This window comes from Gorilla gorilla, chromosome 3 (assembly GCF_029281585.2).
Source record: "Gorilla gorilla gorilla isolate KB3781 chromosome 3, NHGRI_mGorGor1-v2.1_pri, whole genome shotgun sequence".
NCBI classification, from domain to species: domain Eukaryota; kingdom Metazoa; phylum Chordata; class Mammalia; order Primates; family Hominidae; genus Gorilla; species Gorilla gorilla.
In genome coordinates this window covers 129,573,988-129,598,598 of record NC_073227.2, presented here as the reverse complement: position 1 = coordinate 129,598,598, position 24,611 = coordinate 129,573,988, and the positions used below count along the sequence as shown (strand labels likewise).

Below are 24,611 nucleotides of genomic sequence, written 5' to 3'. Positions count from 1 at the left end.
TGGTTCTAGTGATATGGGTAGGAGATATATATATATATCAAGTAACCTAATACTCAGGAAACAAATTTAGGATAGAGGGTTTTGGGAATCATGTATACATGACAGTGAGGGCTGAAGCTGTACAAGTGAATGAGATTATTGGGGAGAAATGAAAAAGAGATGAAAGATCTGAAAAAGACCTTGAGGCATACTTACACGTAGAGAAATAAGAACTAGCAAAGGAAACTTAGAAGATTCATGTTAGGAGAGGCCGGGTGCAGTGGCTCACACCTGTAATCCCAGCACTTTGGGAGGCCAAGGTGGGCAGATCACTTGAGCTCAAGAGTTGGAGACCAGCCTGGCCAACCTGGCGAAACCGCATCTCTACTAAAAACACAAAAAATTAGCTGGGCATGGTGGTGCACACATTGCAGTCCCAGCTAGGCTGAGGCAGGAGAATCGCTTGAACCCAGGAGGCGGAGGTTGCAGAGAACCAAAATTGTGCCATTGCATTCCAGCCTGGGCGACAGAGAGAGACTGTCTCAAAAAAACCCCACAAAAGATACATGTTAGGAGAGAACCAAAATGATACCATATCAGAAATAAAAGAAGGAAAAATTGAAAAAGCAAAGAGCCATGGATTTGGTGATTCAAAGTTCTTTGATAAAATTGCCAGAATGCATGAGGTAAAATGGAAGTGGAGCAATGATTGTAGACTATGCTTTCAGAAATGCTGGCAGTGAAAAGAAGTTAACTCCTAGGCATGGCAAGATTGAAGGAAGTGTCTTACCAGCAGTGAGGCTTGAGCACATCTGATTGTTGTGTGAAAGGAACTCCTGGAGAAAGACTTTGACGATGGAAGATGGAAAGTGAATAATGGAAGGAAGTTACCATTTCATATATTGCTCCTGAAAATAAGCCAACAATGTGTGATTGGTTGCTTGATGATTTAGCTGCCTCTTACAAAGCTCTATACTTTAATATAGAAGGTGTGTGTCAGTTAGTTTAAGCTAGGTTACTCTGTGATAACCCACAGTCCTGAAATCTCAGCAGTTTAAAATAACTAAGGTGTGTTTCTTGCTGACAGTCCATGTATATTATGTAATAGGTCAGCTGGTGCTTTTGCTGCAGTTTATTCTTACTCTAGTACCCAGGCTAGGAGAGCGGGCTTCTTCTTGAGCATTTCCAGTCACCCTGGCAGAGGACAAGAGTCATGGTAAATTACACACTACCTTTTAATGCTTCCAATCCCAAGTGACTTCGTTGACCAAATGAAGTCCCATGACCATGCTGGCTTCCAAGGGCTAGGGAAATACAATCCTAACCCATGCTAGGAAGGAGAGCTAACCATAGTGTTTGTAAATATCTCTGATGGCAACTATAAATATATACTTATTTGGATTACTGTATTCATGTATTGTTATAAAAATCTTTGTATTCATTTCTATAAAAAGTTAGGCATTAGTTTTTTTTTTTTCTGGAAAATAATCCCATATCATAACTTTGCTTCTCAGGGGCAAATAAGATTAAATATATATCTCATTTTTATTTACAGTGCCGTTTTCAGAAATGCAATTCCAATTTTGACTGGGCACGGTGGCTCATGCCTATAATCCCAACACTTGCAAAGGCCAAGGCAGGCAGATCCCTTGAGCCCAGAGTACGAGACCAACTCGTGCAACATGGCAAAATCCTGTCTCTAGAAAAAGAAAAACAAAAGAAATGTAATTCCAATTCTGTACCAGAAGTACACATCGTGGTGATAAAGACATGACAGGGATCTATTAGATTTTGCCAATTATCACTCTAAAATTAAAGTCAGAAATAATGAAATGTGTCAATAAGTAAAATTATAAAACATTTTTCTTTGAGTTGACTAAAGATCCTTTGCATTCTTTAAAAATACTAGGTAATTCTTATAAAAAAAAGTCAAGTGCTTTAAGGAGGAAATAGAAAGTGAAGAAAAGATCTGAACTTGGCTGCACCCATCAAATCTCGAACTAACAGTTTATCTCCTTCTACCTGTGCACTCCCATGTTAAAACATTCCCTGCTATCCCAATAGGGTCTTATTTAGATTCAGTAACCAATTGCAATTTGTAAATGCTGTACAGGGAAGTGTTTAGTGTTCAGAGAAAGAGCTGTACTGTATTATCCTGGCTTCAAGCACAAGACTAATCTCATGAATCTGACAGATTCTTCACAAATGTACATATTAGAAGTCTTCAGGAAAGCATCCCAGACATTTGTAGCATTACTAAAGATTTAAATTGTAAACCATTGTAAGTGTGGGCATGACAGAAGCAGCAATTTTATGGATTTTGAAATATTTTTCTCATCACAGCTGAAACAGATTTTTCATTAACACTTTGCTGTGTCTGTTCAGAAGGGAGGCTCTAGAGCTAGCATAGAATACAATCAGGGTGTTATTGCTGTTGTGTGACTTCCATTTCCTTGATGTCCTCTACAGACTTTTCAAGAGGCTTTCTCTAGGATTTGATTGTTCAATGAGTTTTACCTGGTTATCAGTAAATTTAAGAGAGTAAAAGGAGTCTTTCTCTACAGTATTAATAAAGTTCCTTTGGAACACTTAAAAAGAGTTGAAATCAGATGTTGAGAAGCCTGCCAGAGAGATAAAGTGGAGTGTGTTCTGAACATCGGTTTTCTCTTGATTAATGCATAGCATTAATAGCTACATATCAGTGTGTGTGTGTGTGTGTGTGTGTGTGTGTGTGTGTGTGTGAATGAATATGCAGAGTCTGATGTGGTTAATAAGGTGACTTTACGGTTCAGGGAGCTAAGAAAAGATGAATTATTTCTAAAGAGGGCCCTCCTGGCCTGTCTTGTGTTGGGTTAACAAGTCCACGAAAGAAGGAATCATTGGCCAGAGCCACACGCTCATCTTTGAGACAACCGGGGTAAGATATAATGAAAAACGTTCAAAGTAAAAGCAAACAATTGATATAAAAGTACAAGAAAAAATTATTTTTAAGACATGAATAATCAAAAAAAAATCTTGCTGTTACAAAGAAGCAGAGCTTGTTTGATATATGTTTTTATGAATGAGAAAATGTGTTGGATGAATGTAATATTGACAACATAGTAAAGTTGCATGTATATTATTCATCTCAGTTTACAGTAGCATGCATTCCACTGGTACTTGTTAGTTACTTAATTTTATTGAATATAAAATGTTTTGAGAGGATGAATAACTTATTCATCTATTGACTCAGTCACCTTCAATCTGTAATAGTCAGGTATACATACATGCATATTGTCAAGTATTGAGTCTTACAAATTATTAGTTGATTTCAAAGACTCTGGAGTAAGGTGTTGGCTTGGTATGTTAGGTGAAATAGGGTTTAGAAACAGCCTGTATAATGTTAGTGCTATGAAAATAAGTTACAGGCTTTTAAATTTATATGATTCCCAATGAGAGCATGCAAATTTTAATGTGAAATTTAAAAAAGATTGTCCTGTGACTCTCTCTCTCTATTATTTATATATGTATAATATTATATATAATATTTATATATAATATATAATATACATTTTATATATATAATAGAGAGAGAGATTATATATATATATATATATATATATATATATATATATATACTTGAGACAGGGTCTTTCTCTGTTGCCCAGGCTGAAGTGCAGTGGTGTGATCATAGCTTACTGCACCTTTGGCCTCCTGGGCTCAAATGATCCTCCTGCCTCAGCCTTCTGAGTAGCTGGGATTAGAGGCATGCACCGCCACACCTGGCTAATTCTTTTTATTTTTTATTTTTAGTAGAGATGAGGCCTTGCTATGTTCCTCAGGCAGGTCTCAAGCTCCTGAGCTCAAGTGATCTTGCCACCTTAGCCTCCCAAAATGCTGGGATTACAGGTGTGAGCCACTGCAACTGGCCCTGTCCTGTGACTTTACATATTTACTGTTGAACATATGGTTTGATAAATATATGTTTGTGGTGTATATACCTGGTAAACAGATTCTAAATGGACCATGAGTAACAAGAAATAGCAATACTGTTTGTCTGAAAGTCTTTGAATTTTAACATTACTTGATAATTGTGTTAAAGACTAGACTCTCTAAAGTAATTCTGATACCTTTCAGTATTTGCACATTGATAATCAAAATGTCTCTGCAGGTGATTGATTTTTCTGTGTTGCTCAGGAGCACTGTAGCTTTCTTGTTAAATCCAGTACAGAGATAGTCTGGGAGTGTAACGTATGCATGATGAAGTACAGTCTCTGTTCTTACTTCTGAACACACAGAAGAATGTTTTGAAATGGCTTCTTTTTACCCTGAGCTGCACTAAATTTTAGCTGGAGAAATGAAAAATAAAACCTTTCTTTGAAAAGATTTGAAGTGGAGAATGCTGTCAGATCATTGTATGGAATTCTGGTAGAGATATAGTTGAGGATACATGATTTGTATCTGTGCTTACAGCTATATTAGAGTAAATGCATCTAACATATACTCTCTATGTAAACATATATGTTTACAAACATTTATATATACATATATACACATATATACACACATTCACATATGCATGTGTTATAATGCATACGATATTTTTATATTTATTCTCTCATACACTATAAACTATGTGAGAAACTTTCTCCTTTTTGTTTAGATACCAAACTTTAAATAAGCATCCAAACTGTGTACAAATCTGTAAATGTTACTTTAGACTTAAAGAGGAAAGGAAGGCTGTCTGATTGCATTTCCTTTCAACACTGCAATGGTGATTGCCTGAGGTCTCGTCTCCCCGTAATGGATGTACATTATCTTTATTTGGCTCATCCCAGCCACTTGTGTACAGTGCACAGAGATCTTTGCATTAGGCATGGAGCATGACTCCAAGACCACTACACTAGCAAAGTACAACATTTACTCTTTGGTCAATTACCTTCTTCGCTTCTGTTGCTATTTCAGGGGCAGGACAAAGGGTAACACAGGGCTCTGTAAATATGAAATTAGAAAGAATAGCTGGAAGTCCCTATACTGGGAGCCAAGTATACTTACCACATTCAATTCCATCATAGAATACAGGAAAATGAAAAACATATGGGTTGACTTGTTGAGTTGATTTTTGTTCTGTACTCTATTCTTGTTATGGATTTGTTTCCAGAATCAAACATTTTGACTGCTTCTTGGTGGATGCATGTGGGTTTGAAAATATCACAGCATGTGGGACCCAGTAAAACATGAATTTTGTTTTCCTTGGCTTCTGTATGTCATGATCTGTTCAATATGACAGTCTGGGAAAGAGTACATTTTAGTAAGGTCTTAGGGCTGAGTTGTGGACTTTACTTTGGTGAGTCTAGTAATGAGAAGTTGACTCATGTTCAACTTGGTTCTCCCATTTGTACAATTCATATTATTGGGTTTTATAGTTTCTTACATTTTTGAAATTAGAACTTCTAATTATATGTCCAGGCTCATCCTACTACAGTGTTTTACAACATGTGAAGTGCCTATTCACGTCTATTAAATGAACAGAACATTAAGATCTATTAAGATAAGTCTATATAAAGTTATATCCAGTCAATTGTTGCTATAATAATGCAACATAACAAGCAACCACAGTATTTCAATGAAATAAAAATCATTTATGAAGCTCATGTGTCTGTGGGTCAACTGGAGGTCAGCAGATCTAGATTGGGCTCATCTACGGCAACTGGCTGGGGCTACTCTGCTCAATGTGCTTCTCTTCATCCTCCTGGGACCAGTGGGCTAGGCCTGGCTGTGGTAGAAATGTAAGAAGACAAGACAGTCACACATGTGCACATCAATTTTTTTTTGTCTATTTTAATATTAATTTTTAAAAATTTTTGTGGGTACCTAGGAGGTGTATATATTTATGGGGTACATGAGATGTTTTGATACAGGCATGAATTTGAAATAAGCACATCATAAACAATGGAGTATCTATCCCCTCAAGCATTTATCCATTGAGTTGCAAATAATCCAATTACTTTATTTTAAAATGTACAGTTGTTATTATTGACTATAGCCACCCTGTTGTGCTATCAAAACACATCAATGTTTTGATGGGAGGGTGTCACATTATACCTAAATGTTAGCCAAAGCATGTCACATGGATCAATCTGAAGTCAAGGAGCAGAGAAATATTCTTTCTCTTTACTAGGAGGAATTGCAAAGTCACATGGTATAAAGCACATGGATACTGGTAGTGGTGAAGAACGGGGGCCATTAATACAATCTACCACGAGATTATAAGTTATTTTCATATTCTTCCTTTTGATGAGAACAAAGTATATATCTAGAATGGACTGATGGAATCAAAGAAGCAGTTTACAAAGTTACCTATCCTAACCTATTGCCCGATTTGGTATATAATTTCCTAATTATATATCTTTCTCCTCCTCTCACTCCTTCTATATACTCCATGGGGTAAGGATGACATCTGCTTTATTCATCAGGGTGTACCAAGGTCTAGAATAGTTCTCGGCATGGAAGCTAAGCAAATATTTTTGCAATGAATTAGTGAATTTTATCTAACACTAGGCTTCTCCCAAAATCAATTGAGATAACAGGCTAATAGATTTGTAAAGTTTTTCTGGGCACTTATGATATACATGACACTATGATTAACACTGTGTGGAATATGACATCGTAGAAGGAGTAACCTCTGACCTGAAAAGGAGGAGATAAAATATACCTGCAAATATTCATTTTTTACATTAGCCTTTGCCACTACAATCCTCTCTTTACAGTTCATGAAAATGTCCAGTAGGATAAGGAGTCCTGGGTTTATTGTTATCAAATCCATTCCTTCTTGCCCAAATATTTGAGATCTTGTCATTAAAGAGTCTGAGTTAGACCTCCCAAAAATGCTTTAACAAGTTTGCTTGCTCATGTTAGTGCTTAAAACAAATTGCTTGTTTCACACAGTCTATTTTTTATTTTTTTTTTTTATTTATTTTTTATTATACTTTAAGTTTTAGGGTACATGTGCACATTGTGCAGGTTAGTTACATATGTATACATGTGCCATGCTGGTGGTATATTTTTAAATAAAGAGAATGGTATTAGTCAAAGACCTTGCTCATCAATCAATACCTTTATCCCTTAACTCTTTCTTCTCTCCCTTTTCAGTGGCTTATTCCTCTAGATATCATAAAGGCTCAAGTTGATTATGCAGTATCCTAAGGTTTTGGCCTATGACTTCCTGTTGGGAGTATAGCAGGGCTGGTTCTACAAGTTCTGAGTAAGAACCTGGTAGAAGACGTCTTTTCCTGATTTTTGGCAATGTTGTGTATTTAGTGACTCTTGGAGCTCATCTGTGTTACTCAGGAGCAACAGGGGACTCCTACTCAGCATCCTGTCACCACAAAGGCAATGAAATATTAGGGGTCTCTGACCGAAGTTGGTGCAGCAGGAGAACAAAGTAAAAGAAGAGGTGGTGATGAAATCACCTCTGTATTTTGCTGCCATAAAAGCAGATGGTTTTTGTGGTTATTGACCATTCCTTTCTCAGTCTCTGTCTCTTCACTTTGCCCGCAAGCTTTAGGTGTTCCTCCAAGTGTGTCTTCACATTTTTATTCTTATTCCTCATTATCTTCCTGAATAACCTTGCCTATTCCTATAGACAAGGAATTCTTCATCTTCAACCTCTATCAAGATGACCGCAAAATTTAGCTCATTCCTGAAGTATTCCCACACTAACAATTACTTAATTTACATCTTTACATGGATTGGATGTCTTGTCAGAACTCCAACTTAAAATTTTTCAAATTGAATTTTTTTTTTCTTAAACCAGCTTCTTCTAGTTGGCTGAATTGCTACTGTTTATGACATTTCCTGGTTGCTTGAATTGAAATCTTGTTAACTTTTACTCTTTCTAATTTTTCTTTCTTTGGTTGTAGCCAATTGCTCTGAATTAATCCTTTTCTAAATTGCTTACATCTGTCCATTCCTGTATTACAGAATCTCCATTCCTGCCCTTACTAGTTTGCAAGGGCTGCCATAACAAAGTATTACACAACGATATAGAAATGTATTTTCTCACCAGTCTGGAGGCTAGAAGTCCAAGATCAGGATGTCAGCAGGGTTGGTTTCTTCTGATATCTTTTTCGTTGGCTTGTGGATGGCCATGCTCTCTCTGTGTCTTCACATGAGCCTCCTTCTGTGTCTGTGTCCACCTTCCCTTTTCTTTTTTTTTTTTTTAATTTTGAGACAGAGTCTTGCTCTGTTGCCCAGGCTGGAGTGCAGTGGCATGATCTCAGCTCCCTGCAAGCTCTGGGTCCCGGGTTCATGCTATTCTCCTGCCTCAGCCTTCTGAGTAGCTGGGACTACAGGTGCCCGCCACCACACCTGGCTAATTTTTTTGTATTTTTAGTAGAGACAGGGTTTCACCATGTTAGCCAGGATGGTCTCGATCTCCTGACCTTGTGATCTGCCGCCTCGACCTCCCAAAGTGCTGGGATTATAGGCGCGAGCCACTGTGCCAGGCCCACCTTCCCTTTTCTTAAAAGGACACCACTCCAGTTGGATTAAAGCCCACCCTCATGACATCACTTTAACTTAATTGCCTTTTTAAAGGACTTATCTTTAAAAGCAGTGACATTTTGAGGTACTGAGGGTTAGAACTTCAACATACGAGTTGGGGAGGGGCACAGCTCAGCCTATAACACTGCCTGTTCCTGCTGATAACTGTAGTCAGTTCATCACTTTTATCTAGACTGTTGCAGCCCCCCACTCCCAATTCTCTGCCTTTTTTCTTTCACCACTTTACTACACACAATTACTGGATTAATCTTTTTAATGCCGAGATCTTTTTTCCTTAGTGACACCTTAATCACTCTTAGCTTAACATATATGGTCATCCATTACTGGGTTGCCTCTGCCTTTCCAGGATTGGCTGCCACTGCTCCTCCACATACCCTGTATTCTAGCCAAATGGAATCACTGCTGTGTCCCAAGCAGACTCTTTATTTCTCTTGGCTGTTGCTCTCTATTTCTAATGCTACCTGCCCTTCAAGACTCAGCTCAGATGGCTATTTAACCTAGGAAGATCTCTCTGACACTTCTTGTTGGAATTAATTTCCCTTTGACCACTATTCCTGTTGCACTTACTTTTATTTCTTTTAGAGAAGTTGCCACATTTTACTTTGATTACAGTAATTTAGATGGCTCTTATCTCTGGTATCAGTGTGTAAATTCCTCTAGCATAGAGATTGAATCTTGTGTTTCTCTACAGTGCTTTCATACACTTTGTAAAATAGAAACTCACATTTATGAGGTACTTAGATGCCTTTTCTGTGCTATCTTACTTAGAGATTCAATAATTTGTGACATAAATTTTAAAAAACAGAGTATTGCTATATACATAAGTGCTTCTCACTGTTCTTATCACTTTCAGCATTCAATAAAGGATTTCAACTATAATCACTATTTTTGGGGCAATAAATATTGGGTCTATTAACCTAAAATGTATAGCTCCTCTTAAGGCCGAATGCACTCCTTATGGAAAACAGGAGAGTCCTCAGAGCTGATGGTGGTTGGCCGAGGTGAAAGGCTTTCAGGGAACGTGGCTGGAAACAGTGGGCTGCTAAGCCCTCAATCTTTTGAGCAGCTGCCAAGCTCCCTGTGTTTCACCCTCTCTTGTGGGCGACAAGTACCAAATCTGTATGGCACACAAGGGAATGAAAATGAGTTTGGGGTTCCTGGCCTCAGCTGCTTGAATTTGTCACCCTGGTCAAATAGCACAAATTCCCTCCTCTCTTGTGCATTGTCCTTCTTGATTTCCCACAAGAACGTATTTTTCCTAACCTGACAGGCAAATACATAATTTATTTCATCACTGAACTTACTGCGAAACTAATTGTTTTCCCAATGTGTGGAACCAGTGTAAACAAAACCAAGAAGCATGGTTTGTGGCTTATTTAAAATCCTGCTTTCTGTGTACTATTCTAGGAAGCTGTTTGCTTCGGAATAGTGATCTGGTATGTATTAGCAACCTTGCAGGAAAATGCTGAAGCAATTTGCCATCTTCCCTTAAAAGTAACATGACTATAGACCAGAAGGGTGATAGGCTTTATGCCACAGATCTAAAATAATTTCAGACCTCATAAATTAAAGCCATTCTCAAAGTCTTATTTTGGATGATCATTTTCCCTCCTTATGTGAAACAGCAGGTGAAAAGATGCCACTCTGCACTTCTGAATGTCAGTTTTGATGAGTGTCCCCAAGTTTGCTACTTAGCTATAAAATCCACAGGCTTATATAGAGAGGAGATATGGATTATGATATAATAATGAAATTGCAAGCTTTAGAATATTTAGCCTCTTCTGTGTAACTGATCAGTTCTTATTGCATCCATCCACCCCATATTTTCTTCAAGAAGAAATTACATCAGTGATCAGGCAGTTTCAGGCCTGTAAAAACTTCGTTACATAAAATGTTTCCATTTTATCCATTCATACTTTCTCTTAGATGCTGACCAACCTACTGTCTTATTTTACAACCTCAATCTCTCACCTGCTCCTGCCAAAGTTGCATTGTTTACGTTCCAGAAAGAGTCCAATGATCCCCACAATAGGATTGCATAGGAGTGTGGATATATGTTTGCCACCTATTTGTCTTTCCTCCCTTTCACCCTCTCCTTCCCTCCCTTCTTCCCTCCTTCCTTCCTCAATCTGAATGTTTTGTAAATATTTTCCTTATTCTTGTGATTAAAATATTTGTCAATATGTTTCTGGGCATTGGTCTCTTAAATTTTGCTTAAAATGTGATGAGCCCATCTCATTTGTATATCCATGATTTTTTTCAATCTAGGAAAGTTATTCTTTGATTATGTCTTCTATTATTGTTTTCCTTCCAATTACTTTGGAATAAATACCAAAATAATAGGCTGGCTCTGCATTCTTTGGTCTACAAACATATTATCTTCTCTCATTTATTTTTCATCTGCTTGATTGGTTCTGCATTTTTAGAGAACATATCATACTTTTCTTTCATATCACTGATTATATTTTCTTAAACATATATTTTACTCTTTATTGCCTCTCCTCATTTATTTCTATCTCGGCTTTGTTAGTTTTTTTAAAACATAAAATTGTAAATTAATATTTGGAAACATACCACAAATGAAAGGAAAGGCATAGGACAAATATTTGCTGGGGAAAAAATCCCACCAATAGTAAAGTCGTTAAACTTAATGTAAAAAAGCTCTTTCAATTAAAAAGAATATCAGTGGCTTAAGAGGCAAAAATGGCAGAGACAATTACAAGTTATTCAGAGAAGACAAAAAAATAGATAAATACAGGAAAAGTGCTTGACCTAATTAGTAAAATTTTAAAATAAACATTAATACTTTGAAATATGGAGTATTAAGATAAAAAGTAGATACAGTGCTGCGGTGGACTTTGTGAAATGGATAATCACAAATATTGCTGATATGAGCACAAACTTCAACAGACGTTCTTGAAACCCACTTGTTGATATGAGTGAAAAATCTTTTTTTTTTTTTTTTGAGATGGAGTCTCTCTCTGTCACCCAGCCTGGAGTGCAGTGGCTCACTACATGCTCTGCCTCCTGGGTTCACGCCATTCTCCTGCCTCAGCCTCCCGAGTAGCTGGGATTACAGGTGCATGCCAGCACGCTGAGCTAATTTTTGTGTTTTTAGTAGAGACAGGCTTTCACCATGTTGGCCAGGCTGGTCTCGAACTCCTGACCTCAAGTGATCAACCTGTCTTGGGCTCCCAAAGTGCTGGAATTACAGGTGAGAGCCACCATGCCCAGCCAGAAAAATCTTAAATAGGAGAAAATTCATTGACACATCAATCTTATTTGTGGGAATATATCTTAAAGAAATAATCAAAGATGTTATGAAAATTGTAAGCACAAAGGTACCCAGTATGATTTAAAATTGGAAAATATAAAAACCTAAATACCCAACAGTAAGAGAATTATACATGATAGAATACACATGATGAAATATTATCCATCTTTTTAAAAATCCTGTTTTAAAAGAAAATGTAATGGTTTGAAGAAAACATTCATTTTAGTGTTAATTGAAAAAATAATTTAAAAAACTGTATGATGTTCATTAACTAAATTACCTCCCCTGCCCCCTACCCCCACCGACACACACAGAATCTTCATATATTTAACATTATTACTATTTACTTTATCCCATGGTCTTTTAATCATACTCTGTTTTCTTCTTCTGGATTCCCTTTTCATGAAAGGCCTGCTGTTTTGCATTCTATGGAGGATTTCCATGGCAGATAATGTTTAGATGTTTCCTCATTCTTCTGATTGATGGTCTCCTTACTTTGTTTGTAGTACTCTTTTCCTTTTACACATTTGATTTTTCTTTACTCAATCTTGAGATAAGAGATAGATCTGTAGATGATGATTGCCAGTGGCTTGCTGTTGTCCCCATTCTTGGGACCCCTTTGGTACGATTCCATTCTCAAAGCTACAGTTTCCTGGAAGTTTGACACATGTATCTCTTAGCCCAGTTTTTCACATCTAATAGGCTTTTATCCAGTGTAGCTTAGCTGGAGTGAAATGGTGTCTTCTCTTGTGTTTGATTCCCCCACCCCACGTTTCTCTGATACTCTGAACATATGAAATCATGAAAAAGTGCAAGGTGGAGTGCATTGCTTTCTGAAAGCTTCCTGGGTCTACTCTCAGTTACAGGATCCAGAGCACCACCACGTGTTCCCAGCCTTCTCTTCCCAAACTTTTTGTCCAGTTGTTTCCTTCTAGCTCAGTCTCCTTGGAAGGAGAGTTAGTGAGGAAAGAACTGGATAGGGCATGAGGAGCATCCAGGAGAGGGGTGGCTGACCAGTTGTATATTTGTTGTAGTCCCTGTATGTATGAATCAAAAAGAGATGGTAGGGGAGGAGCATCGGAACATCGGCTCTATAGTCCCACTTTAGAGTTGACATTGCAATTATGATCTCTTATTGTGTTTTTCGATTAGTTTCATTGGCCTTGTAATTAGTGGGAAATTCTTCCATGTTCATGTCACGGGTTTCCCTTACTCTCACTTTTCATTATTGTGACTTATCTCCTTTTGGAGGGTGCCTTCATAGGTGTTTTTTCAAGAAGTTGGAAAAGCTTGCTTGCTTTAGGGGCTGCTTAACAATATGTAATTTTAAGTAGGAAGAATGAGGAAAGGGTTTTTATTTTAATTTAATGTTATTTTATTTTTCCCTTAAACCATTTTTCTAAGGTTGATGTACTTTCATTGCTATAGTATGAGAGAAGACATCACATCCTTGTACCTTGGGCAAGGGGAAAGCTGATTTTAGCAAAATTACCACATTTCTCCGTTGCAGCCTGCATTATCACATTATAACACTACAATCAAATGAAGCCACCAATCACAGAGGACTGAGAAAAAAATAATTTTTCAAAACTGTGTATTAGCTTCATTTTGAAGCTACAATATGCTACATAAGTATGAATAATACCAAGTTCTGTAGCTTTTATAATGTGCCAGCTACTGTTTTTAGCATTTTGCATTTATTAACTAATTTAATTCTCATGCCAACCCTACGAGGCAATCTTACAAATGAGGAAACTGAAGCAGAGGGCAGTCAAATAACTTGCCATAGGTTTTATAGGTAAGTGTCAGCTAGGATTTGCAATCAGGCAGTGTGGCTCCATTATCTACGTTTTTAATCATGTTAGACTAGCAAAGGCCAAATGACTGAACATCCATCTTAAAATGCTTAATGAATTATTTCTGAATCTACTTAATTTAAATACACGTAAAGAAACCTGGAGAAGTCTTTGAGAAGAAGAAAAGATGGAAAAGTTAATTATGTGTGTGTGTGTGTGTGTGTGTGTGTGTGTGTGTGTGTAGAGAGCAAGAGAATACATACACACAAAACACATGACTCTGTGTCACTATTAAAAAAAGGTATAATCGCATGACAATAATTTCTATAGATTCTCCTTTCTTTCAAGTATTAATATTTTGAAAATAATTTAAATCATTTGCCTTCTTTTATAGAAAAATAATAACAATGATCACCCCAAATCATACCCCTAAGGGTTGTTCCCTGTAACAATGATCAAATTACATTAGCTCATTATTTATTTTCTCATACCACTTGCTATAGACCATCAATAGTTTGAATTTGTGAGTTAGATGAACAATTTTTAGTCCAGTTTTCGGTCACAGAAGAGAGCAAAGCATTTGCTGATGTTGAATGCATGACCTTGGACCTCCTCAGAAACATTCTCTAATCAAATGAACTCCTGGGAGCAGATTATTTACATCTGGAAGGCAAATATTATGTAAATGTTTATTCTTCTCACATTTGTTTAGAGGGACACAGAATTATCCCCAGGTGGGGAAATCTACATTTTATTGTCTCTTTTGTAGTGATCCTGTCCCATTTGTCAGGCTATGAAAGGGGACCACTTGAAAGGCAATCGCAGAAGGGCTTCCAATGTCTTCAGTGACCTTTTTGGATTTTCAAGAATTCCTGAAACTGCTAGAACATTCTTAGATTCTTGAGATGCTTTAAAAAAAAGTTGTGTTGGGATGCTTTTATAGGAAGCATACAATAATGTAATTGATGAGGTCGCAAGCAAAATTAACTTTAAAGCTAGAGATCTCTTTTCTGAAAAATTACTATCATTTATATAATTTTTCTTCTAATTTGTTTACATTAAAAATCCAGAGAATACAAATATCTGAGAAAAATGGAAAAATATATGCAAAAAAAGATGAGAAAGAAAGATTAGAAAAAAATTTGTTTTCATGCAGATAGGATATTAGAGTGTTAGAATCAAGATCTCTCAATTTACCAAGAAGAGAGTCGACCAAGAATTGGAGTTGTTTCTCTAAAGCACAGCAGTCAGCACGTGGTCCATGGGAAGGAGATTTCCACGTGCTTCTCTTTCATCTCATTCATTCCCAGCTGGAAGGTCGGAAGAATGACGAAAGGTCCTGGCAAGAGAGATGCCTCATTGCCATTCTTTTCTCATATATTTGGTAGGTTTTAGCAAATGATAGAAAGATTTTAAATTAGTTTGCCCAGGCTGCCACAACGGAATACTTATTTATGTATTATGACTGGGTGGCTTAAACAACAGAAATTTATTTTCTCACAGTTCTGGAGGCTGGAAGTCATCCAGATCTAGGTCCTGTGGGGTCTCTGAGGAGGCCTGTCTTTCTGGCTTACAGATGTCTGGCTTCTTGCTGTGTGCTCTGAGGGGGAGAGAGGAAGAAAGGCAGAGAGGGAGATGGAGGAGGAAGTGGGACAGGGAAAGGGAGAGGGAGAGAGAGCACACTCTTATAAGGACACTAATCCTGTTAGATCAGGGCCACACCCTTATGACCTCATTTAACCATAATTACTGCCTTAGAAGCCCTATCTCCAAATACAGCCACACTGGAGGTTAGGGCTTTAGCATTTGAATGGGGAGGGCCCCAATATTCCATCCTTAACAGACTTGTAGTACCTTCTAATTTTAAAGAGGATTGATAGTGCTATAGAAATTCTTTCCAAAAAATAGACAGGAAGGTTTGAATAGCAGAATGAATTTAGCTTAGGAATCAGACAGATCTGAATTTGAACCTGTGGCTCATCTACTGACTATCCATGGAGAAGTTATTTACTCTTCCTGAGTCTTAGTTTTCTCCTTTGTACCATGAGGACAGTAATGCTTCAGCTATTGCATAGAGCACTGAACACAATGTTGTTTATAAGTGCTCAATGTATGAAAATGATGATTATTATTATCCCAGAGATTAGGTGTATCCCAAGGACTCAATTTACCTAATCCAAGTAAAACTATCATAAACAAGTATTTCCTCATCCTTGATTGCCTTACGAATAATTTTAGGGGAAGTAAAGCTATGATTATGAAATACATAATTAGGGAAAAAGCAAAGCTAGCCATACTTTTTTTAAGCCTTCAAAAATGCCTTTCTTCAACCTTAACAATATTCTTGACTGCTCACAACACTTTCTTCTTTTCTACACATCTTTGAATTTCAAAAAACAAACCAAGTTATGCTAGTGAAACTTTTCCACTGACTCATCTTGTTCTGGGGGCCCTGGAGGCCAGAATCAGGATCAAGAGATGGGATTCCCCAGGAGAAAGATTTAATCTCTACTAAAACAGGAACTTTGTAATAGTTTGAGCTGTTGAATAAGGAATGAGTTTCCTCACAAGGTGGTGAGTTCCTCACCTCTGAATGGGAGCCACTTGGCAGGAATATTGTGGTAGCATTTCAAGCAGTGGACAGGAAACTGCTATACATGACCTCGGAGAGCTCTTCTGCCCTGAAATTATGTGATTCCAGAATGTCACTTTCAGGAAGTCTCTCCCTTTAGAAAAGGATGTCCAAATGGAAATTACCTCAGTGTCTGGCTTAGGACCTAGAAAATAGAACTCTGATTAACTTGTTCTGGCAGCCCTGGGACTTGAAGTTCTTTCAGACTGTGCCTTAAGTCCTAGGGCTACTGACCATCACTTTGGAGCTAAATATAGTCTAGAAAGTACCATTGTGTATCCGACACTAGGAGCCAGTGCAGCCGGCTTGCGTCTTACCTTGGTGTCTAACACTTCGTTAGGCCCTGGACATGATCCTTTTGTTAGATGCCAGCACAAGCATTTCATTACAGATTCAGGAAATGATGAAGAGATAAATGTTAGAAAGAATGTTTCCAAGGAAGATATTAATGGAGTGTTAATGCATCTCACTCTCTTCCCAGAGCAGAATCCTCTAGAGGGATTTTAGGTTTATGGGAGTGAGAGTTCATCTATGCCAACAGAATCTTTACCTTCATTTAGCAACAAAGTAAATATGAATGTTAATTAAAGTGCCTGGTTTAGCACTTCCTTGTAAGCAAAATTCCTTGAAAACTGCTATCTGGAACAAAGCCATATCCTTGCTCAGTCATGGAAACCTAGAGCCAAGAAAACTAATGTATGCTTTTCCTACCTCTGAAATGGAAGACAATAACAACATTGTATTCTCCAAGCTGAAAAATTTTGGACAACAGCATTTTTTTCATGAAGCGGGCTTCAAAGAGAGTTGTGAAAGGACCTTTGAAAGAGTTTCTGGAGCCCAATCTTTTTTTTTTTTTTTGAAGTTGGTGTGTGTTTTAAAGGTATAAGTAATATGGGCTTCATAAATATTTTAAGGTTAAACATCAGTTTATTCTTTACCTTTCAACTTGCACACTGGAAATCATGATGCTATTATCAATATTTTAGCTATTATTAAAAGCCAGCCAGGGAAATGCACATATGGGCATACGTATTGTGCCTCTCTCATAAAGTTTGCCTTTAGGTTTATCATTTATTTCTAATGATAAAGAATGCTTTATAGTTGGTAGCATTTTTTCACATTAATCATTTCTAATGTTTTCAAGATGCCCCAGAAATCTGAAATACCTCGTTATAGTTCTTGATCTATACAAAGATAAAATACTGCACTTGCTACATCTACAAATCAATTTAAAAATTACCTCCTAGATTTGAAATCACTTGGAGTATGGGAAGAAGAAAGAGAAAAGCACAGATAAGTCAGGCAAGCTTGTAAAATGAAATAAAAGTCTTTGCATTTTTCTCATGAATCACAGAAGTGCTTGTTGTTTGCTCCTGAGGGTTGAGGTGTGATAATCTATTAAATTGTTGTGTGTTCATCATTTGGTATGGGTCCAAACTTTTTGTCTTCAGTTTTTCTCTTTTTTCATTGTCTTCTCTTTTTTCTCCTTTGTAGATTTTTGGCAGGTGGGTATGGGAGCAAAGCATCAGAGTCTTTGATATTATATCATCAGGATGCTGGTGGAGATGCTGGTTGGGTTAATTTAATTTAAAATTTCCTTTAATATGTTTGTGGACATGGATGGGGTGGGAGGCTTCTCTCTCTGACACTATATTACTGAGGTTAATGTCATATATGGCTAATACATTATAGTTCTAAGGGTTGCATGTAACTAAAGTAACTAGGCTAATCCTAGTTTAGAATATTTCTGATGCCTCGGTAAAAAGATTGGAAGAATAATGAGCAATGAAGTGGGAACAAAAAGGATTTTGATAAAGCAAAGCTGATTCTTTGTGTGTGTGTGTGCTATGACCTTTATTGTTCTCAGAAAAGCAGCTTGAAGCTTGAAAGGTTAATAGGAAACCTTTTTTCCCCTTATATTGTAGCATCAAAAGTTCTCAGGCTGCAAGTGTAATTTATCCTAACACCTGCTGGGGTAGACACCAGGGCTCTATATCTGCCTCTAATTCTAATGGTCTTGTGATGTGACCTCAGTCACTTACCCATAAAGTGAGGGAATGTTAAATGTCTGTCATCGCAGTTTTGTTTAATAAGAAGATTATATAAATTTTATGTAGTGCTATCTGAATGAATTTTGTTTTCAGCTCTTACCTGGGCGTTCCTGGCTCTTTAGTACTCTGCTGGAACAGATGTGAGATGTCAAGAGTACCTATTCACCAGAAAATTGCTGAAACCTTTACCATGTTTACTAAATGTTATACTTTTAAACACTTACATATTTTTAAATGAAGGACATCTTATTCAAATACTATTATGTAGCTGATGGGATCAATATAATCATACTGTAGTTTACCCTTTGCCTTCCTTAGTGATGAATAGACTCTCTTGCACATGCTTCCTGCTCTGTTCTTTACACAATTGAAAATAATAACAAACAGACATGAAAATGGTACAGCGTTGGTGGCAATATAAATTTTGGCATTATGGAAAACAGCCATTGTGGAAAACAGTGTGGAGGTTCCTCAAAAAATTAAGTCAAACTACCACATGATTCAGCAATCCCACTGCTGAGTGTACACCAAAGGAAAGAAAATCACCACCTCGTAAAGATATCTGCATTTCCATGTTCATCTCAGCATTACTTGCAATAGCCAAAATATGGAATCAACTTAAGTGTCTGTCAATGGATAACTAGATAGGGAAAATGTGGCCTATATACACAATGAGATTCTATTCAGCCTATAAAAAGAGGGAAATTCGGCATTTGTGGCAACATAAATGAACCTGGAAAACATTATGTTAAGTGAAATAATGCAGGCACAGAAAGACAAATACCTTGTGATCTCACATGTCGAATCTGAAAAAGTTGAACTCATAGAAACAGAGAGTAGGATGGTGGTTATCAAGGGCTAGGGGCAGGAGGGGATTGGGGAGATGTTGGTCAAAGGGTATAAAATTTCAGTTGATGGGAGGAAAAGTTCAAGGGATATATTATACAACATGGTGACTATAGTTAATAACAATGTATTACATACCTGAAAATTGCTGAGAGTAGATTTTAAGTGTTCAAAGCAAAATAAGTATGTGAGGTAATACATTTGTTAATTATTAGCTCAATTTAGCCATTCCATAGTATATTCACATTTCAAAACATCATTTGTACATCAAAACATTTGCATAATTTTTATCTGTCAATTTGAAAAATTTAAAAAGTAATACGGTATATTCTGTTTAGAAATTTAGCTATTGTTCTTTACTTTCAAAAGATACACAGCAATATTTTTAAATATATATAACCATATAATCTGATATCTTTACATAGAGATTAAATCTGTGTTAATTAATTTCATCTGTATTTCATATGGGCGTATGATGTTTTACTGAAATATTAAATTTAATTTCAGGGTAAAATCAAATAGTCGCCATTTGGAATAGTGAGTTCTATGCATGGAACTCTGGTCCATGAAGTCCCTGAAGTTGAATGTAAAAGATACGTGTAAGTGAATTTTCAGGGAGATGATCCATAGCTTTTTCAGATCCTCAAGGGAGTCTCGTCCACCCCACCCCAATCATATACATATAAAATTCTAGAACCAGAGGATTAACATAAAGTAGAACGGGCTATCAGAAACTTGGTGGGCTTGTGAAAAGCTTTAAAAATGTGTTTTTAGGAGTGCTATAATTTAATGACACTGAAGCTCAGTGAGAAAGTGCTTCCTGATGGACAGAGCCCACTTTGCTCAATGCAGACCTCCACAAATGTCTTCATGGAAACTTGCATTGCATAGGTGATATTGGTGTTAGGAATTATGACATTATATATTTGATTCTACCTCTTCTTCAGAAAAAAGATATATCTCTAGAAATGTCACAAACATGAATCAAATCATGTTTTAATATTGTATATTTAATATTTTATAAATACTAAATAATTAGCCAATGAATATTTAATCTTTTCATTGAAAATGTGAGTAACTTGCAAAAGCTGCTTTTATTTTCTAAAATTGCAGCCCTTTCTGACATTATTTCAATGGACTCTTCCTTTAAGCCTCAAAACTGTAGGTTTGAAGCTTATTTTATAAACTTAATGGAAATCTATAAACTTAATGGATATTATAAATCTTAATATACATTTTTGGTTTTTAAAAAATATATTTGAATTCTGAAAGCCCTTATATAATCATCATCGTTATCACCACCATCACCATCTGTAGCAGGTGCTATTCTAAGTATTTTTTATCCAGTAATTCATTTAATTATTACAGCAATCCTATGCAGTAGATACAACTTTTAGCCCCATTTTACAGACTAGAAAACAGAAGCAAAGAGAGGTTAGGTAGCTTGTTCAACTCTCTATAATAATATTTAAATGAGTAAATAAATAAATGAATAAACTTTACTATCCTTTAGAGTTTTAAAATAACTAGTTGTCAGAGATAGAGAAATAAAAACCTGAATTTTTATGCATTTAACTTGTTATCTGCACTTCACAGTCAAAATTATTTCAGTAATTAGCTTTGTGTTTTGAGGCTACTTTGGCAATGTTGCCAAAGGTCTTATGTTATGGTCATTTGTGTGTATTTACTAATTAACTTGACCTCTACAAGCAGTTTATTTACATTTTAATCTTCCTAAATTTCTTCTTCTCCAAATAAACTCTGAGAGCAAGATAATAAACACATGCATTAAAATGAAGGCTTCACTCTAACCAGACGTATTTCCATTTTAACATATTTATGCTTCTAACAACATTTATGTATACTAAAAGCAGAGCGTTAACATTTTACCCAAACCACATGGTGCTTACTGCACTGAGGCATCTATTTGACAAAAGCCCTAGAACACAATAATTAAAATATGCAAATCTCTTCATAATAGGCTGATTTTACAGTCTTTGCTCATGGAAAATCCCTATTGATTTCATATGTGAAGCATTTTGTCATTAAGTTTTAATTGTTGATTAAATAACAAGAAACATACACAGAACTCTCTAAACCTCTACTTAAAAGTAAAGCAACATTTTGATGAACACTTCTAGTAAGTTTCCAAGTTTCTAAACTGTACAGAAGACCACGTTAAGAAAAATACAGCTTCAAGAAGTTCAAGTTTGGTTTTGTGGAAGATCTGAAAAAAGACAGCTTTATAACACAGAAAGTAATCAATAAGACAGGTGTTTAAGTGTTTTGTGACTGGTTATTTCAAATAATAAGATTTTTAAAACAAATTGAGATAGATGATTGTATATTCACATGGGAATTACCTTTCTCTATCCTAACATGCAAGGTTTCTAACAGGGGGTTTGGTTTCTGAAATCCAAAAAAATTGAATGAGGAGCAAGTGTTTAGGATCACGAATGCATATTAGAAGTCTCAGATGACCATGGCGTAACAGGATGGGATGGACATACATAGTTGAACGGTACAGGGCTTTGAAATCAGCAGCTCTGGTGGGAGCTGCCCAAACAGCTGTTGTGTCAGGTGCAGTGGGGGGAGGTGAGGACAGTTAAGGCAGGTTGCAAGGAAGGCTGGGACTCAATAGTGGATGTGCTTGTCTTGCCAGCTTGGAGGCATCTCAGAGATGTTGATTTAATAGAGTGGAACACAGGTGGTGACCGTCACCTTGAAGCTCCTCCTGTCATTGCTGTGCCTCCAGACTAGGAAGTTGAGGATAAGATTTCCTGAATTCATGTCCCTGGTGGCAGATGAAACTTGGAAAAACATTTTAGGACAACTTTTTTTTTTTTTTCATTTTAAAAATGCTAGTCTAACATTTGCTTAAATGAGTATATTCCTACTTGTTTGAGTGATTAATATTCTACAGTCCTATTGAGGCTTTATGTCACAAAGGCACTTTTATATACACTACTCCATTTGGTTTGAGTCTCAAAATTCATGTGAAGCAGATTGGCTAGGTGATATGAAATCCATTTTTTTTTGGAGATGGAGTCTTGTTCTGTTGCCCAGGCTGGAGTGCAGTGGCGCAATCTCGGCTCACTGCAAGCTCTGCCTCCTGGGTTCACGCCATTCTCCTGCCTCAGCCTCCTGAGTAGTTGGGCCTACAGGCGCCCGCCACCACACCTGGCTAATTTTTTTGTTTTGTTTTGTATTTTTAGTAGAGACGGGGTTTCACCATGTTAGCCAGGATAGTCTCAATCTGACCTCACGATCTGCCCGCCTCAGCCTCCAAAAGTGCTGGGATTACAGGCGTGAGCCACCGTGCCTGGCTGAAATCCATTTTTTAGATGAGAAAACTGAGGCTTACAGAGATCAGATAGTTTGTCCTCAGCCTCATTGTAGCTAACAAATTCAAGGTCAAATGTATACCTAAATTATTTGGCTCCACATTTAGTTCAAGTCCTCTTTCTGTACAAGGCTCCCACTGGATGGAAAAATCTGGCTATTATTATTTTTCTCTTAACTCTCCAATGTTCAGGTTAAAAGGACAATGTTTTAAAAAAGTATGGGCCCATACTTAATAAATCCTTACCCAACATAGTTGAAAACGTTTTTAGCATTTTGATTCTTTAGGCGAAACGCATTTGGCAATTCCCTCTTTTAAGGAATGCTTCAGATGTTTGTTATACCTTATTTGAATGATTGGCATAAGGATGTATATAGGAGGGGCCATAAACTGCCAGAAAAGGAAAAAGAAACTTATTTAAACTTATTTAAGTAGATAACTGAATTAGGGCAAGAAATTAAAGTCAATTCCCCAGAAATGGTATCAGTTTGTACTTAAACCTATATAATGGACGAAAATAGATATTCTACTCAAGTTTAATTCTCTTATTCATTTAGAAGTATTGCATTTGAAACACTTTATCTTCACTGTCTTCCCTCACAAGATTAACATGTCTCTCTGCTCTTTTGCAATATTTATATGGTTAATTTTGCTAACAGGCAGTTTGCAGTCAACTGATGTTTGCTATAGAGGCACCCCTAAACGCAAATTTAACTGGAGCTGTAATTACACAATGAATCACATTACCTGGCAATTTATGCTTTCATTTTAAATTATTCAAAAATGTTTTTGTTGGGAGTCCTGGCACATCCTCATTAGCATGGAGCTGGTCAGCCAGGCTGCATCAATCATGCGGGGAGAATTTGTGTCCTGCCAGGCTTGTCACCTCCTGTTAACTCACAAGATAAACTTGGCCTGGAACTCATCTTGGCTGGGAAGAGTATAGGCTGTATTGATAGCAGATGGTGCCCACTGTATTTGGTCTAAAAGTTCAGCATCAAAATGAAGGAATAGGGTCTGGGGTGGGGGCTGGTTCAAGGAGGAGACCTGTCAGAATAGAAGTTTTGTAGCTCGCTTTTGTCCCTGGAGTAATGCAAGATATTCCATTTTAATGTTTTTGAGTAGAGCTTTTTACCAACATTCCCCAAATGCAGTGATGGGTGGGTGGTTCTTTATGCTGTTGTTTAGGTTTTGTTTACACTACGTTTTAACTCTCAGCTTACTCTTTGTCAGTCCCCCTCACTCTACAGACAATGAAATTGAGACTCTGAAAGGAGTGTGTCCAATGACGCAACTAGGCAACAACAGATGGGGCTTCTGATCTAGGCCAATACAGACTCTACCATGTTCCATCTTTTTTGTCTTCAGAGACAAGAATATTATTTTCCAATTTAGAAACTTGATTTTGTGTGTTTGCATATTCCTTCCTGCTATTCATTCCTAGACTAGGAAATCCCTCTCAGGTACCCCACCTATATTAGATTCCTAGGGCTTCTGTAACAAATTACCACAAACTCGGTGGCTTAACACAAATTAAATGTATCCTTTCACAATTCTGGAGGCCAGCAGTCTACAGTCAGGGTGTCAGCAGCACCATGTTCCCTCTGAACTCTAGGGGAGATCTGGCCTTGGGTTTTCCAGCTTCTTGTAGCTCCAGGTGATCCTTGGCCTTGTGGAGCTCCTGCCTCTGCCTCTCTCTTCACGTGACCTTCTCCTCTATGTTCCTCCTCTTCTGTCTGTGTCTTTTCCTTTTATTTTAAAGAAACTTGTCTTTGAATTTGGGGCACCTGGTTAATCCAGAATGATCTCATCTTGAGATCTTTCACTTAATTACATCTGCAAAGACCCTTTTTTCAAATCAGATCATATTCACAGGTACTGGGGACTAGGGCTTGGACATATCTTTTTGGGGATCAGAGTTCTACCCAATATACCACCCTTAGGTTATCTTAACTCATTCAGCACTCTACTCTTTTTCTTGGAACTTTCTCATTTTCACTTTTTCTTTTCACCCTAATCTGTATTTGCTGACCCTTTCTAGTTTTTGGGAGAATCATCAATTATCAGTGTTCTCCCTGGATCCTATCCTCCACTCTTTTAAGCCAAGTCTCCTCTCTAGCTTTCTTTTTTTTTTTTTTTTGAGGCA

At 37.0% G+C, this 24,611-nt stretch overlaps 1 protein-coding gene and 1 long non-coding RNA gene across 2 annotated transcripts in view; both read left to right on the top strand.

Moving 5' to 3' along the window:
• The window catches only part of LOC109026437 (uncharacterized), a 29,043-nt gene extending 11,515 nt beyond the window's left edge, over positions 1-17,528 (top strand). The window contains exon 3 of the long non-coding RNA XR_002005469.4: positions 17,473-17,528. This is a non-coding gene — a long non-coding RNA (uncharacterized lncRNA). The remainder of the gene's footprint in view (positions 1-17,472) is intronic.
• The window catches only part of COL25A1 (collagen type XXV alpha 1 chain), a 497,365-nt gene that overhangs the window by 104,466 nt on the left and 368,288 nt on the right, over positions 1-24,611 (top strand). The window lies entirely within an intron of this gene.